The sequence below is a fragment of the Adiantum capillus-veneris genome, chromosome 26 (assembly GCF_014529385.1).
Source record: "Adiantum capillus-veneris isolate H3 chromosome 26, ASM1452938v2, whole genome shotgun sequence".
NCBI lineage: Eukaryota > Viridiplantae > Streptophyta > Polypodiopsida > Polypodiales > Pteridaceae > Adiantum > Adiantum capillus-veneris.
The window spans coordinates 122,794,641-122,807,189 of NC_140956.1; positions in this window are offsets into that span (position 1 = coordinate 122,794,641).

Below are 12,549 nucleotides of genomic sequence, written 5' to 3' on the forward strand. Positions count from 1 at the left end.
TGCCCTAAGTGGATCCCCAGTCCACACTGGTCCAGTCCAAGCCCTTGGCCTAGGTCCTTGACCCCCTAGGTTGGGCCTTGCCCCGTAGGACCCTTGTCCTGACATTACTACCAATGTAAGACCTAGGAGACTAAGACGTAGGATCCTCCTCCCTACCGCCCTTTATATAGGCCTAGCTCCTAGCTCTTTCCCTAAGCGGATCCCAAGTCCACACTGGTCCACCAGTCCAGGCCCTTGGCCTAGGTCCCTGACCCCCTAGGTTGGGCCTTGCCCCGTAGGACCCTTGTCCTGACAGACCAAGAGGAGAGATGGTTACATCTCAATAGGGGTCCAAAAGCAGGAAGTCTATCAAAGATCAACGTGCATCTAATGGGCCTTAAAAGAAGTTAGGGTTAGCTTCATTAAATACCTCCAAAATTTAGTGTTAAAAAGTCCTTTAACCTTAGGCAAGCTAGGGTTGACCTTGAGGTGGGGATCCTACCCAAGCATGAGGTGCTTATCAGCTTGCTAAGTGTTTGTGAGAACCTTGCCCAAGCTTGAGGTGCTTCTCATATGCTTAAATGACTAAGGTTCTTAAAGTGTTCAATTCAAACATAAACTCTTAAGAGGCATAAACGGTTTCCATGCTTAAATGACTAGGTGCTTAAAGTGTTCAATTCAAACATGATATCTTAAGAATCATAAAAGACACATGTCAAAATCCTCCACAAGTGACCCTCATGATGTGCTTGAATCCTATTGGATAAGCTTTAAAAGGGCTCAATGAGAATTTAGATGCATAAAAATAAATAATTAAGTTCTTTCTCTCAAAGAGTAAAAAGAGGACATGTCCAAATGATATAATTAAATAATACAAGAGAGAGAGAGAGAGAGAGAGAGAGAGAGAGAGAGAGAGAGAGAGAGAGAGGTGGACCAAGCATGAGAGGAGGGGTATACTCCCCCCCCCCCCCCCCCCAGGCACACAAACACTCTCTCTCTCTCTCATTGTGTGAAGTGCAAAGTGCAAGAGCTCCATCTCCGTCTCCAAGCTTGTTGAGAAGTTGAGATCCTACACCAACACTCTTGGCTATGGAATGCAAATCCAACCAAGAGCCATGCTTTAATGCTTAAGCTTTCCATCTTTTTACTATGCTGAGCAAGAAGAGTGATGATAAGTGAGGAGCTATTTCTTTCTCCTATGAATGATTCTTCTTCCTCTTCCCTACCCTCTTTCCTTGCTAGCTCTCTCCACCTTCGAAGGTGTTTGAGGCCTTGGGATTGAGGCTTGGAATAGTTAATGCTTTTTGCAAATCTTATGTTATGCGTGTGATGCATGAAGCTTTCCATGTTCATTGCATCACCTAGGTCACAAGGAACACAAAGATTGTATTGTATCAAGTCTCTCTTGATGGGAGAATCTATAATACAAATGCCTTTTGAAAGGGGACCGGCTCCAAGTAAATCCGGTCCTCAACTATTGTCATGTTCTCCAATACTCTCTCTCTTGCAAAAGTATTGTTCATACCAAGTTAATTAAGTACCATGTTTATGTTGCTACCATCAATTAAGTTCACCCTCTATGTTCTCAAAGTAGTCTCACAAAAATGTCACTCTAATTCTCTTAATTCCTCTATTCTCAAAGTTCATAGGCCATTTCCATTACGCAACAAAAGGATGTTGATGGCTAGGTCAACAACACAACATAACTCAAAAAAGCCTTATTCTGTGAGAGTTATGGAATGCTGCGGATAATGGTCATAAATATCATTTGTAATAAGTAGGTAGTCTAGTAGCAAAATCCGGGCTTCAATGGCACTTCCAGATTGTAAATACAAAGCCATTTGACCCTGCAAACTCTATTTTTGGTTAACCTAAGGTGACCTTAGTATATAAGGTATCTATGTCATTTTGTAACAAAAACTTTTATCATAATCATAGTTTTAGTGCTTCCATCTACTGTGTGTGAGAGAGGAAGAGAGAGAGCGTGAGCTTCATCCTGGCGCTACTCCTCGCTTGTTCATCGCATTGTGGATCCGACTGCACCATTGTGGTAGGCCCAGGAAGAGCTACGCAACAATGCCAAGCATTCCTCGCGGAACGGAGCATACACGCTCGCACATCTACAAGCTACTTGTGGTCGTAAGTATATCAAATGATGTCTATTTTCTGTCTGCAAGTAGTTATTTGAATTGCGGAGACATAAGCTACGCATAGGTACTCATAGATTTCAGTTTCGGGCACTTTCAGGTTTTGGCTTTGTCTTTATATGCAATTTTTGTAGATGGGTCTAGAGCTAGGGTTTTTAGTGTAGAGGCTTTGGGACAGGTGTGTCCTAGTGAGGGGATGGTGTTTCTAAAATTTCGTATGATTCTGCTATGGTTTAGTGAGTTTCCTCCCGTTTGTGTGTATGTGAGCTAGGTGGCGTAGTTGAGAGCAGTTAGACTCTAGGTTGTGGTTTAGTTGGCCTTCCAGAGTGTTGTATGTGTAGGATGGCCTTAGCCTGACAAGCTAACAAGATCTCCTATGTGTGCCTATCGTGTGATTTGTGTCCTCGATTGACATTATGTTGATCTAGGTTGTGTTACATGCACTTTATCGGTGGTGTGATTCGCTCCCGCAACATTGGCGCCGTTGCCAGGGATACAAGGACTTAGGTAGGTATTCCTACTAACACTCGTGTGATGGTTGCTTGCTTTAGTTTTGGCTAAAGAAAGCATTTTTCTTAAATGGATCTAGAAGAGTTTATTTCGCGATTAAGTGGATAGCGAGGAAGCGTGTGTCTTGCCAAGGGTCTGCGACTAGGTAGATTTAGTTAGGATTTGTAGATTAGAGTAGTTGTTGGTATGGTCAAGTGAGTTGTGAGGTGATAAAAGCATTTGCTAGTCCGTGTGTGGCATTGAAGCGTTTTTCTACTCATAGATGCAAAACCCCATATTATTTGTAGGAGTAGCTTTCGGTAAGTGATCTGATTTTGATCTAGAGCTATTCATCATTGATTTATTTGCTAAAGTGCTTGTTTGCACTTGAAATCACTGATAAGTCTGTCTTTGAGGCCCAAAAATGCAAAAAACTACTTTTTGTGGATAGTTTTTCATGATTGATTAATGATGAGCATATAAGAGAGTAGGTGCAAGGGTTTTGTGAAGAAAATCTGTAATTCTATAAACTTGGACTTTATACATGTATAAAGTCTCAACGGGCATCTGGAGACCAAATTTGAAAATTCAGACTGCATTAGTGTGTTCAGAAAGGGGGGTTTTACCCCAAGTATACTCTAAAACTAGAGTTTTGACCAACTCTTGATACCCAAAAGACCAAAGACGGAGTGTCTGAAATTGAAAACAGGAAAAATTGAGATTTTGAGCACAATTTTGCATAAAAATCAGTAGAAGTGCTTGAAAACCAATGGTAGACACTTGGGAATGCTTGTGAATGAGTAATGTCCAAAATCTATCAGCAAACATCATACGCGTATGAAGTCTCAAGGGTGATTTTGGCAGCCATTTTGAATTTTGACATTATACCCATCTTTTGCATGTTGTCTTGAGCACACCCACCAAATCTCATGTCATTTGGACATATAGATTGAAAACTGGGAGGATTTTACTCTTTCAAAGGATTTCCTTGTAAAAGTGATGATTTTGTGCATTTTTGACATACAAAATTTGATGTGAGCACATATTCTTGTTCCACACACTAAGGGACACCTCTGGTAGAAACATAACTAAAATTTGAGCAAAAGACATCATACACGTATGAAGTCTTAAAGGAGACATCTGGGGTTAAATGTTACATATGAGTGTACCCTTGTGATCTACAGCATCTAGGGAGCATATAGGCCAAATTTCATCAAATTTGGATCACTTTTGGGCTTGCAAAGACCATAAGACGCATCTATGCCATAACTTGCTTGTATTGGCCATAACTTGCTAAAAAATTGTCAAAATTCAAATCTGAAACTTGTTGTGAGCCCGGGGGATTCACCATGGAAAACTTATCGCACCACGTAAGTGCAGGGAGGGGGGTTTTTCTACAAGTTACATAAGCATATAAGTTAGGGGTAGGCCCTCAATAATTTATCTCCTAAGCTTAAAAATAAGGGAGGCGGTATCATATTTAGGGGGGGGGTTGGAAGGTGGAGTGAGAAAAGAAAAAAATGAGAGGAAGTTTTTGTTGTTTCAAAATCATGGCTTCCCAAAAGAGTCTTCCCTCAAACTTGTGAGTCAATAGCTACCAAGATACATGCAAGAACCAAAAGTACTTTGTATCAATTGCTTGTTTTGTTATTATAGTTCATTTGTTGAGGGATGAAAGCTATAAAGAGTTTGTATAGATGCAAATTTACACGGAGAACCTAGCACAACTTTATAACCATGTTTTTTTTAGTAATTTAGATTGGTCAAATTAAAATTGGACGAGTAGCTAGAGTGTAGGCTCGACGGGCACATAGTTTGAAAGTCAAACTAAGACACATTGAGGGTACATCTAGTTATCAACAAAAGTGGATCCTTAGTACATTGCCAATCACTATGCTACACGCTCTTTGACTAGTTTCACTTAGTTAGATCATGTGAGACCTAAATTTTATATGTAAGATAGGGGTATGATAGTTTTTTGCATTGACTTTCGTATAAGCGTAGAAAGGGGGGTCATATTTCCTAATATGAGTCGTATACAGGGGTTTTATCAAAGTTGTCCGCTCGCAGGTGGCATCCTGTTTTGTATATAGAGTGAATCCCCCTGGGCTGTGAGTTGCCAGTGTAGTGAGGAACCTCTAGAGTGAAATTCACTTCATTCTGACAAATTGGACTTTATACGTGTATGAAGTCTAAAGAGCACTTTTAGAGACCAAAATTGAAATTTGAGCTTACCAAGGTGTTAAGCACAACAAGTCAAGCTCACATACCCAACTTTGTCAAAATCTGAGCAGTAGACATTATACGCACATGAAGTCTCAAGACCAGATCTGGCAGTCAAATTTCACTTTTGACCACATAGGAGGGTTGGAAATGATGTGTTAAGCCTGCTTGCAAAATTTCATCTCATTTGGACACATACTTTTTCATTTAAAGAGACTTTGCAAATACAAGACTGAAAAGGTGAAAAAGAGGTGATTTTGAGCAATTTTGACATCTAAAATTTGTTGTGATCACATATTCTTGTTGTATGCATCAAGGAGTACCTTGGGTAGAAATCTAAGTGAAATCTGAGCAAAAATACTTTATACGCGTATGTAGTCTCATATGCCATATTTGGGTCATAACAGACATTTGAGTATACCTCGGTGTCCTAGAGCATAAAAGAAGTCCCTAGCCAAAATTTCATAGAATTTGGAGCTCATTTGGGCTTGCAAAGAGCAAAAGACAGAAAACTGCAGATTTAGCCCTATATTGGTCTGAAATTGCTCAAAAATTGTCCAAATTGAATTCTGAAACTTGCTAAGTGTTGCTTGAGTGATAAGGAATTAGTGGAACAAAAGTCACCTCATTCTGCCACAAACTTTATACGCGTATAATGTCTCAAGTGTCAAAATAAAGGTCAAATTCACAAACTGAGCATACCAGTGGGTAGAGGACATCAAGGAGAGCTCACATATTAAATTTTGTCAAATTTTGAGCAATTAGACTTCATACGTGTATGATGTCTCAAGTGCGAAAGTAGAAGTCAAAAGCTACATCTGAGCTCACAGAATTGTTTGCCAGCATAAAAGAAGCCTAGTGACCAAGTTTCAACATGTTTGGGTCACATTTGGTCAAGATACAAGCAAAAATCCTTGATCGTGGAACTGTTTTGAGTGTTGTTTCAAGTGCACTTCACCAAAACCGCTCTAACTTTTGATAGACAACTCCAAATTGAGTCAGGTATAGCTAGGAAGAAAGCTTGCAAGTAATAGGAAACACCTAGACACGGGTTTTAGAGTTGAACTTTCCCAGGTTTCCTAAATCCAAACTTTTAGAGTACCCAGATCTAGTTTCTAGAGACCAAAAGAGTCACAAATTCTTGACTTTTAGAGACCTGATCAAGGGCCAAAGGTACTTTTTAAGGACTATCTTGAGAGTATTGAGTGGGCCTAACATTAAGAAAGCTAACATCAATAGGATGGAAATTCAATCCACCAATCCTTTTGTAGATATGACCAGAGATATAGCAAGCCATGCTAGAAGTACTAAAATGCCAATCTATCCACATTTTGACACAAACCCACACAATGCACTAGAAAGACATGGATATTTGGTCAATGAAGGACCATAGATATCTCCACCAAACATGAGATTTCCTACAAGAATTCCAAAAAGGGAGCCACCTGGGTTCCCTTCTAGAGTGATAACGAGAGATGAAATTATCATAGAGAGGGCAGACATGCCTTCTCAAGGACCATGTGTACCATCACCACCCCCTATAACTTACTCAGGAAATCAGAGCAAAACCTGGAGAAGATATGATACTGGGAGTGAGAGTGACTCATCTTCTCAGAGGAGTGATCCACCAAGAACCCAACCCACTATAAAGCCAAATTAGGTATTCAGTGAGCAAATGAAGCTTATAGAAGGATTAGCTCAGAGACTTGCTCCTCTAGTCAAAGTTGGCCTCCTCCAAGAACCTCTATGGTGTGAAATTGAGAGAAAGTGGACAAACCATACGAGAGAAGAGTGTTACTATGGCATGGAATATGCTAGGGGAAGGTATGTACAACCTATTTCAGTAGCACCTACTCCACCTAGATACGCTATGGGAAATGTGCCAGGACCAATAGGAGTTGCAAGGCCAAAGCCTATCTTAGGACACCAACCTCTACTGCCACCAAATGCAACATATTATAACAACCAAAGTGGGTACTACCCTTCAAAGCGACAGAAGATGAGAGAAACACAGGGAATGGTGAGGCCGGTACAACCTCTAGCTCTTGCGTTTCAACCTGAAGAAAGAAGATACAAGATGGACAAAAGGACGTTGCAGTTTATTGCTAATAGAGGTTTAGCTAGGTCAGAGCCTGTTTTTATAGCCAAGCTGAATTTCAAGAAGAAGCTCCTCAACCAGCTTGTCACAAAAGTCATAAAATTCACTTGGTCAAACAACGTCCTTAGAGAGATATCACTTAAGTGAATGCCTATTGTCTTGACTGTGGTGTCACTCACTTGATCCGCAACTGTTCAAAAAATCCAAACTGAGACAGAAAAATCATGCCATCTGTCTCAAGAATTGTTCAGCTACCCAATAGCTCGGAAAATGACGACGTCACACCAGAGGTCGTGATTCATTGCTTCATCACCAAGTCCAATAACCTCATTCCCTGAAGCTTCCCAACCAACAACAAAGGGGAAATTATTGAAGTCAAAATCCACAATGATGCTCATTATCTTTGATTATTTTCATTAGATAAATTCCCTTTTTGTGAAGAGTGTGTGAAGAGGTACTTCACAATTAGTGATTGTAGACCAAGCAATTTATGTATTAATCAATGTAACTTTGTACGAGGACTAGACACTACCCATACATCTCGGGTAAGACCTTCCTTGCAGGCACAATTAAGGGTGCACCATTATGGGCGGAGAGAAGGGAAGCGACAAATTCAACGGCCATGGTTTCCACACGTGGCACGCAAAAACCAAGGGTGCAAAAGCATTATGGTTCAGCATTAAGCCACTAACAATGATAGAGTGAAAACGCGACAGAGCTTAGTGCAGTTTATAGCTAAAGATGAGCAAGCTCTCAGCATTTTTCTCACATCCCTGACGGCAACTTTGTGCATTATTTAGATGATTGCACCACAGCACACGACACGTGGTTAACTTTAGAGTAGCATTGGGGTGCTATTGCCAAGCATTCAAAAATTGCAATAAAATGCCAATGTTTTGAAGTGTTTGAATGTTAACGTGTGAATTCTTGTTATGGAAGAGTAAAATGCCCTTAAAAATTATCGGAGTAGGGATGTGTAATATGATAATCCCTAGATGTCCATGTAAATAGTATAAATTTAACCAAAAAACCAAAAACATGTTGCATTTTTCACTCTTTTTGCATGTTTTATGGCTAGAAAGTGGCCAAAGTGACCAAAAAGGGAGCAATATGGCCAAATAATAAAATTATAAGTGCTTTTGTATTTTTGAGTGAGGGATGAAATTTGTTTGAGTGGTTTGGGTAGTTTTGTTCAATTATTGTTAATAAAATCTAATAAAAGTTCAAAACATATAATAAGCACCTGTCAAACATGTTTGTCAAGGCTGCACTTTGGGTAAAATGCAGCGTTCTAAGCTTCCAAAGGATGGTTCAGTTAGGGCCACATGCAAGTTGCAGCTTGTGCATAGTGATGTTTGTGGGCTCATGCAAACTCCGCCCTTGGGCAATTACCTGTACTTTGTGACTTTTATTGATGATTACTCAAGGCATGCATGGTTATTTCCGCTTAAAGCGAAGTCCAAAGATTTTATGTGCTTCAAACAATTTTTGGCTATGGCTGAAAAATGCCTCGAAATGTACTATGCGCACCCTCTGTTCCGATCGAGGGGAGGAGTATATGTCTCATGAATTTCACGTATTTCTAGTTAGTCATGGAATAAAACACCAATGTACAATGCCTTATACGCCTCAGCAAAATGGTGTTGCTGAGAGGAAAAACAGGTTACTTACGGAAATGGCACGATGTATGGTCAAAAGTCAAGCTTTGCCACATTTTTTTTGGCTTGAAGCCATCATGTGTTCCACTTATGTACTTAACAGGTGTCCTACAAAAGCTTTGTAGTCTATTACTCCATATGAATCATGGCATGATAGAAAGACTTCTATTGAGCACATGCGTGTTTTTGGTTGTTTGGCATATGCTTTGGTGCCACAAACACAGCGCAGAAAATTGGATGATAAGGCTGTCAATTGTATTTTTGTTGGTTATAGTGCTGAAAGCAAAGGTTATAGGTTGTATCATCCGCAAACAAAGCGTATTCTGGTTTCACGAGATGTAGTGTTTGTGGAAAATTATGTTCATCCCTTGTTGTCATGTACTAGAGATAGTAATGTAAGCTCACAGGACATTTATGACACTTTGTTGCCTCTTTTCAGTGGTGGAAATACGAATGTAAGTTCCAATGAGGCAAATGTACAGCCTATGGGGGTTTCTGAAAATGTTTTAGATCAGCCTATTACTGATGCAGATGTACATGATGTACTTCATGAGGAAAGGGCTGAAAATGAGCAGGCTAGAGGTATGCCAAAATGGCTGGTGCACACTTTGCGTGACAGTAAATTGGATGCACCTTTGTCTAGTCGTACTCGTTCACGCTCTCGCCATGCATCTTATGCATCTGATTGTTATGCTTTGGCTGTGTCTAGCTTACATGATGTTGAGGAGCCTCTGTCTTTTGATGAAGCACAGAATTCAGAAAATTGGATGGCTGCCATGCAATCAGAATATGATGCACTTATAGAAAATGACACATGGACTTTATGTGATTTGCCTCCTGGCAAAAAGGCCATTGGTACGAAGTGGGTTTACAAGTTGAAACGCAAGCCGGATGGTGAGATCAATCGTCATAAGGCTCGACTTGTTGCAAAGGGTTATGCACAGCAAAAGGGCATTGATTATGAAGAGACTTTTGCTCCCACTTGTCGTATGACTACTGTGCGTTTTCTATGTGCATTGGCAGCTCATTTTGGTTGGGATGTACATCAATCAGACATTGTTACTGCTTTCTTGAATGGTGACATATTTGAGGAAGTTTATGTAATGCAGCCTCGCGGTTTTGTCATAAAAGGACAAGAGGACAAAGTGTGCAGATGTAAGAAAGCTTTGTATGGGTTGAAGCAATCTCCTCATGCTTGGTATGAGAAAGCTGAAACTCGTTTGGTCAAACAAGGCTTTCGTAACAGTCCAACAGAAAGCACATTGTATGTAAAGCGTGAGGGTTGAAGTCGCAGAGCGGAGCGTGGGTCGACTCTCTCTCTCTCTCTCTCACACACACACACACACACACACACACACAGTGAGCTTACACAGTACAGTACGCAGAGAACTGTTAGAAGGGTTATCTCCCAATACCTTAGTATTCACAAAGTATAAGTTAGTATATACAAAGAGTTAGAGGGAAATGAGTTCGGCGGGCGGCCAGCCATATCCGCATAAGAGGCCACTTGGGCTTTAATCCCAACAACCTCCCACTTAAAGTCCAATGTGGCACTTTAAGTAACTGTAAATATATGAACATAAATGTACAAAGATTTACATGGTTGCCATCTATCCAATGCCCAATAACTCACGACAATGCACAAAGCCCTCTCCTGGAAGTCCCTTTGTGAGTAGATCAGCAGGATTGTCCTTGGTGTGGATCTTCAGCAGTTGTATCTGCTTGTCTTCAAGTACTTCCCTAATGAAGTGATATTTGACATCAATATGCTTAGTCTTCGAATGGAACACTGGATTCTTTGCCAATTGTATAGCACTTTGACTATCACAATATAACTCTGGCATATCTACTTTGATTCCCAAGTCCGCAACCAATCTACCAAGCCAAATAGCTTCTTTGCATGCCTCATTTGCTGCAACATACTCAGCTTCTGTAGTAGACTGCGTAACACAATCTTGTAATCGAGATTGCCATGATATGGCACCTCCAGCCAATGTAAAGACATATCCTGATGTAGATCTCCTCTTATCCAAGTCTCCTGCATAATCTGAGTCAGTGTATCCTCTGACACTCAAATCCTGACTACCATAGCATATGCGCATACTCTTTGTATGTTTTAAGTATCTCATGATACCTTTCACTGCCTCCCAATGTTTCTTGCCGGGATTTGACATATATCTGCTAACCACTCCCACTGCAAATGCAATATCCGGACGTGTAGCAATCATTGCATACATCAAACTACCCACTGCAGACGCATATGGAATCTTATCCATTTCAGCCTTTTCTTCCTCAGACACAGGACAATCTTGTTTGCTAAGTTTCACATATGGTGGCAATGGAACACTCAATGCCTTTCCCTTCTCCATATTGAAACGTTGCAAAACCTTGTCAATATACTCTGTTTGAGATAACCAAATCAACTTCTTTGATCTGTCTCTCTCAATGCGCATACCAAGTATATGACTTGCCTCACCCATGTCTTTCATGTCAAACAATTTTGCCATCTTTGACTTCAAAGCTGAAATTTCTTCCAAGTGTTTGCCAGCAATCAACATGTCATCCACATACAAAATAAGGATCAGCCAACTGCCATCCTTAGCCTTCTTTGTATATAGACAGTGATCGAACTCACTACGTTTGTAGCCTTGAGAAAGCATAAACTGGTGGAACTTATGGTACCATGCCCTCGGTGATTGTTTTAAGCCATAAAGACTCTTTAACAACTGGCATACCAAATGTTCCATGCATTTCTCAACAAACCCTTCTGGCTGCTGCATGTAAATTTCCACATCTAAATCACCATGCAAGAACGCTGTCTTGACATCCATTTGGTGCAACACCAAATCCAATATAGCAACCAATGCAAGAAAGCATCTCAATGTAGTCATCTTGACCACTGGAGAGAAGACTTCATCAAAGTCAATGCCTTGTTCTTGCTTAAAGCCCTTGGCAACAAGCCTTGCTTTGTACTTTGGCTGACTATCATGAGCGGTGATCTTATACCTGTAAACCCATTTACAAGGTAGAGCCTTTTTGCCCTGTGGTAATTTAACCAACTTCCATGTCTGGTTTTTATGCAGAGCTGTCATCTCTGACTGCATGGCCAACTGCCATTTTTTTGAGTCAACCACTTGTAATGCTTCCTTGTAACAAGATGGTTCTCCGCAATCTGTGAGCATGACATAATTTAGAGATGGCACATAACGATCAGGTGGTTTGGAGACACGCTCAGAACGTCTCACCACAACTGATTGTGCCTCTCTAGCCACTATAGGCTGTTCCTGAGCCTGACCATGCTGTCTTGATGTGCTAGCACTAGGTCCATCTTCCCTGAAGACAACTCTTCTGATCTCCTCTGTCTTCTCTGGCTTAGCGTGAAACTTGGCTTCATTGAAATGCACATCATTGCTACGAATAAGCTTTCTGGACTCAGGATCCCAAAGCTGGTAACCCATCTCGCCCGATTCTCCGTAGCCAAGAAATATACACTTCTTGCTCTTTGGTTCTAACTTATTTCTGAACTCCTTAGGAATATGGCTATAAGCTTCACAACCAAAGACTCTGAGATGCTTATACGAAGGTGCCTTGCCTGTCCATAGCATCTCGGCCACTGCACTCTTATCCAGAACCCTACTAGGAGACCTGTTGATCAAATGGACTGCTGTAGCCACTGCTTCCGCCCAAAATCCATCAGGCAACTCAGCATTTGACAACATGCTTCTGACCTTCTCTTGTATGGTCCTATTCATACGTTCTGCAACCCCATTCGGTGAAGGATTATATGGTGCAGTAAGTTCCCGCTTAATCCCTTTTGCTTCACAAAAGTCTTGAAAAGCTTTGAAAACGTACTCTCCACCATTGTCAGTTCTCAAGCACTTCAGCTTCTGACCACTCTGATTCTCCACCAGCTGCAAGAATGTCTTAAAGACCTTGAGTACCTCATCCTTGTGCT